A 6,000-nucleotide genomic window follows, 5' to 3' on the forward strand; every position below is an offset into this window, starting at 1 on the left:
CACTCGATTCCCCTCTTGATTTACCCTGGCCTCAAGCATCCTTCAAAGAACCTTCGATAGGGAAAGAGTACGACGATAATGGAGGAACCATCTTTTCAAAGCTAGAAGCCTCGGGTACAACAAGCTTAGTTGATATATCTCCTTTAAGCTTCCGAGCAGGGCTTGCCTCGTTATGAGCACCGTCGTCCTTCAAGATTCCTTACGTTTGTTATTATTCCTCGGCCCTGAAGCCGATGATCCTTCCTCTGCTCCAAGAGGGCACAATCTCATCTTAGAAAATTCTCCAATGCCTACAGTGACAGAGTTATTACACATAAAAGAAAGTACTTTTCGAAGATAAAAGAAAGTACCTTTTAGAAAATTCTCCAATGCCTGCATAGTCTCATAAAATTCTTTCCATTTAGGCTCATCGCATGTCGAACAAGCTGCCAGTTTCCCAGTCCAATTCGCCAGGTTGGGAACCTCGTATGGTATCCATGAGGTTGCTATAGGAAAGAGAAGGAAAACATCCTTACGGAGTCTGCCTCCACTATGGACAAAAATGATAAAAACACAAGTGTACCACTTACGTGTAAAATTCCATTTCTCAGGAAATGGCAGGAACTCTATGGGGTTAATATCGACAGTCCACACTCGGACGAATCGACTCATCCACCCTCGATCCCCATCTTCTTCATTACTGGAAACAAAGGGCTAGGGAGATCAACGTTGCAGAATAATCAGGCCTCGATAATTCAAAGGCCAGTACAATCTAATAAGATGGTTGAGGGTGAACTCGCGCCCAACTTTGTCAGCAACGAACCTTATCATCAACACTATCCTCTAAAGCGACGGGTGAGCCTGTGCTAGGGTGACCTGATATTTTCTACAAAACTCGAGCACGACCCTATCGAGAGGGGCCAATGTAAAGGGGTACGTGTATACATTCAAAAACCCCTCGACATGGGCCATGATGCTCTCTTCCGGGGAAAGTGCCTGCAATACCGCCTTTTCTCCCCATCCCTAGTCTTTCCTAATTGCCTCGAGGTGTTCCTCCCCTATTTATGTGTTGAACCCCGATGCATGATCCCAATGGCCCTAAACTTTGGGAGGTCTCTCTAACGTAAAGTCCCTCCTTGAGACAAAGTACCTCGAAGTCAGCTCACCGAACACCGGCGGTGTACCACCGACTGAGTGCGAAGCAGAAGCAAAACTATCCTCTCCTTGGTAAATGGATTTGAATGTAGCAGCCATGCATATGGTATAATAAGAGAAGGAAGATGAATACTTGCGAAAGCTTTGAATTAAAATGGTAAGAGAATTGGCGCAAGGAAGAAGAGCTCTATAAAAGGGATAGTTACTTAAAGTAGCGGAATCCTTAGATTAGAAGAAAGTAATTACATATATAGAGCAAGCGGTGATTGTCCGCCTATTCTGAAGGCCAATTAATTTTGACCATATCAGTGCCACTTTGGGGAAGTGTACCGGTGTGACCACCCCGGTCACTTCGCAACTATGTCATATGAATGACACTGTCATACAGCGCTCGGGAGCCATTGTGGTCCCAAGGATCTCTGTTGTTACAAGTATCCACTCTAAAAGAGCTATCATCCTAATATTGAGATGGTTCCCAATCTCGAGGGTCCTGATTACTCCAAGTATGGGCTCCGAAGAGCCAACGTCAAAATTCAAAGGCTAACTTTGCGTAAATGCTGAAATATAAAATTCGAAGACTTGAAGAAGAAGAATCTTTTTACATTCCCAAAAATATATTTACAAGGGGTGTCTTTACAAAGCCCTTCCCCCAAGAAATTCATATGCAAAAAAGAAAAGGATAAAACAATGTGAGTCTATTATTTACCCTCACTACTATCTAGATCACTTCCGGAACCCTTATCCATTCAGGCTTCCTCAATCTCAATAGAGAGATTGAAACCTTTGGCGCTTGCTTCCATGAAAGCATGCGTCCTAGCTTGCAAACGAGCATAAGCAACGGCCCGAGCCAACTTCTACTCGGCCTTCTCGGATATCTCTCTGGCTCGATGGTTTGTGGTGGCGGCATCTCTCTTGTATGAGGACGCGTTTTCTTCGGCCTCAGACTTGGCCATAGACAATGCAGTGACCTCCTTCTGAGCACTTTGATGAAGATCTTGGGTCGAGGCCAACTCTCCCCACAAAAAAGGTCTTTCTCTGAGGTCACAACCTCATTCTGCCTCTTCAGCTCGAGGATATCCGTATCTTTGGCTATAGCCTCTTCCTAAAGTTGCCCCACCAGCGCATCCTTTTGCCCAATATGCAAAGTCAAAGCAAGTTGGTGAGCATCAAGTTATAAGAATAAAAAGATAAACACATGAATGTCCTGTTACCTGCTCAGCAAAGCTAGTCTGTTCCTAGTGAACCCCCTCTAGGCTTTCCCGAAGCTCACTCAACTCCTCTTCCTTTCGGGAAGCGGAAGCCTCCGACTTATTTAGCTATGAGGTGAGCTTATCGAGTTCCTTCTCACGGCATGAAAGCTCATCTTGAAGCTTAGAAAAGGTGTGGTCGTACAATTTCTAGGCCTATAACAAAAACACAGAAGTTAGAAAGGCAAGGGTAAAAATGTGAAACACAAACACTATGTCAAGAGTATCACCTACTTTTGAAGCTTCTCGGCCTCCTTGAGAGCAACAGGAGCATCGAGATTTGTGTCCTCATCGACACCAATGAAGTAGTCCTTGAGCATATCTTCCTCTCCGTGAGAGTCCCCCACACCGACGATACCCGGATCTTGGGCATCCCTAATTTCCTCCAGTGAAAATGAAGGGTCCAATTTAAAGCCACCAAGGGCATCAATTTCTGTAAGGGTTTCACCTAGACCCAGAGAAACTTCAGGTTCAAGGCCTCCGAAATCGCCAGCCAAGGTTTCATCGATACAGACTGTACCATGTCCAACTTGAAGCTCGGGGACTATACCCGAACCATCTTCTAGGGTCTCCTCAGCATGGGTTAGACCCATATCGTCCATCTCCGACTCGGCAGCCTAGCACCCAACGGCCTGTGGAGCATCCACACCCCATCTTGCGATTTGTATCAAAGGACGATCATCATAATCATCTACTTCATCTTCAGTATGGGGACTTGCCATAGTAGCTAAAGTCGAGACCGCGGCGTTGGTTCGAGGCCTGCGAACTTTGGGTTTTTCTGATTTAAGAGACTCGGCTGATGCCTCCTACTTCCTCTTCTTACCTTGCCATTTTTTGAGGTCCCTTTTTCACCATGAGGAGACGGTCTCATCGACATACCCTCGTCGGGGCCTACATAAGCATGATGTATCAAAATCACCACCACAAAGAATACTCGTAAGGAACCGGGTAAAGATTGCGATAAAAGCATACCGTGGCTCTTGGCCTGCCACCACATTTTGACCAAATCACGCTAGACACGTTCATTGTAAGGGAAGGTGGATACTAATTATCTGATCTATCCCGAAAGGTTTTGAACCGCGCCAAGGTACCAAACAGTGGTTGCATAGTCAAAAGATGATAATTTTTGAATAGGAAAGATGGGGCAATATAACGTGCTTGAGGTAGGGACACTTACGCTTCATGTTCCATTCCTCCAGGAATGGCATCCTGTCAGTCGGGATGATGTCTTATGTCCTTACACTGACAAACTGGCTCATCTATCCCCGGTCCTTGTCCTCATCGATGCTTTAAAAGAATGGCCTCGCAGATCGAGGATGAAGCTTGATCAAACCTCGGAAGAGACAAGGGTTGTACAATCTGACCAAGTGATTGAAGGTGAAGGTCATTCCCTCGACTTGGTTGAAGAAATATCAAAGCACGTAAACGATCCTCCAAAAAGAAGGATAGATTTTACCGAGTGTCACTCGGTACTCACGAAAAAAGTCAAGAATCACCGGATCTATATTCGGGGAAGAAAGATCTATGGGACCTGGAGTGAATGGGTATGCACATATGTTGAGGAAGCCAGCTTTGTGGTCTACTATGCTTTCCTCAGGATTGGGGATCTCTACTTGCACTGCCTCTCCCCATCGACAGTCTTTCTTAACTCTTTTCGTATCAGTCACCATGTTGATATATCGAGACACGTGTTCACATCGGCCCGATGTAGAAGGGAGATTTTTTATGGTAAAATCGAAGACCGTATTGAATTAGCCAGGGGTACATTTCTCGATCGTTGGAGGTACTTTTGGTTTTCCCTTGGATGGGCGGGACAAAGAAGTGGTGCCCTCTTTCTGAGGTACCATTCTAGAGGTTCTAGCCATAACTATAAAAAGGGTTTTATAAGAAAGAATATGAAGAGGCAAGCCCAGAAAGGAGATGAATGCAGAAGATGGTGAACTTCGCTTTGGAGACTTGAACATATTGTAAAAGTATGAACGACAAATGTTTGAGTTATTTATATAAGCCATTTGAGCAACGTTTGAGAAGTAGAAGAGCTGAACCAATGACAGTTCGTGGGCTTCTCGATAGCCATGTTGACAGTGACCCTTCGCAGTCTTCGGTCATGGCATTTAATGCTCTGATGGGCTAACGTCATAATGGAAGAATCGAAGAAGCAAGAGTTCAAGACTGTTTCTTATCATTTTCATTCTAAGAAACACGGGGACTATCTAGATATGGCTAAAATCGGAGAGCTTGATTTTATGGTCATTATGGTACTTCGTAAGCCCTTCCCCTGAAGGCTCGAGGCTCAGCTCAAGGTTCGACCCCGAAGGTTCTCAAAGTTCGACCTCGGAGCAATGTGAATCAGCAGTTATGATGGACAAACGGGAAGTTCCCAAGGCACGTGGTTAAAGTCGACCAAGCCTATTAGGCTAGTACAAAGCCCGTACCGTGGCATTAAATGGCTATACCAGCCGTGTATCTTTGTAATAAATGCATATGTACTTTGTTGGGATTCCCCCATCATATATAAAGAGGACCCTTATCATGTCACGACCCAAACCGATGGGCCGCGACGGGTGCCTGAGTCCTACCTATCAAACACCTCTAAGCATGCGTCTAGGATATAAACTTGTATAACATCAGCTGAATTACGGAGATAACATACATGAAGGAAACTTGTCAACAAGGCATATTTACGTATATATGCAGAATACAGTGGGCGAGTTGTCAAGGCTGCTATAGACAACTATACATCAAATAACTGAAAGCTGACAAGGCCACCTACAACCCAACTAGACATACTGTCTACAGACCTCTAATAGAAATATAACTGTACAATGATAGTACTGATCCATGTCATACCCATATATATATATATATATATATATATATATCATACCAAAATCAAAAGCAGCTCCGGATCAAGTGGATCATGCCAACTCTCGCTGATCAGGATCCTAAGAAGGGGGGCTGTCAACTTGCCTACCTGCATCTGCGGGCATGAAACACAAGCCACGTGAATAGGGTGTCAGTACGAAAAATGTACTGAGTATGTAAAGCATAAAAATCTATACGTAAAAGACATATGTGAAACATGCAATAAAGAAACACATCTTTAAATCTGAATAACTTTGTAAATTCTGAAACATTTATAATGTCATATACATGCATATAAATGTCGTGTCATGCATAGGTATGGGTGTACATAATATCATCAAGCCACTGAGGGCATCCCATCATATTGTCTGGACCACTATGGGCAACATCATCAACATATACCAGCTGATTAGGTGGTGGTGCGTATATAACGCCGTAACCTTTTCCCATATCACATATACATATATTTACATATATACGCGTATATAACGACATCTGGTCATGGTTCAATGCACATGTATAAATGGTTGAAATGTATGAAAAATACGTTAAAATCTCAATATTCCTTCTGGATAAATTTTTTTAATTGCGTATTATTTTGAGACCCATGAACAGAAGATAATAATAATTCACATGGGGAATCAAGAATACAGACACCCCTGGTATTTCTATGAATAGAGTAATTTGTGAAAACTATGCATTTGCTCGTTTCTTCAGTATAATTTGGTCCATGCCAAAAGAAAGAAGGGATGGC

This window comes from Nicotiana sylvestris, chromosome 4 (genome assembly GCF_000393655.2).
Source record: "Nicotiana sylvestris chromosome 4, ASM39365v2, whole genome shotgun sequence".
NCBI lineage: Eukaryota > Viridiplantae > Streptophyta > Magnoliopsida > Solanales > Solanaceae > Nicotiana > Nicotiana sylvestris.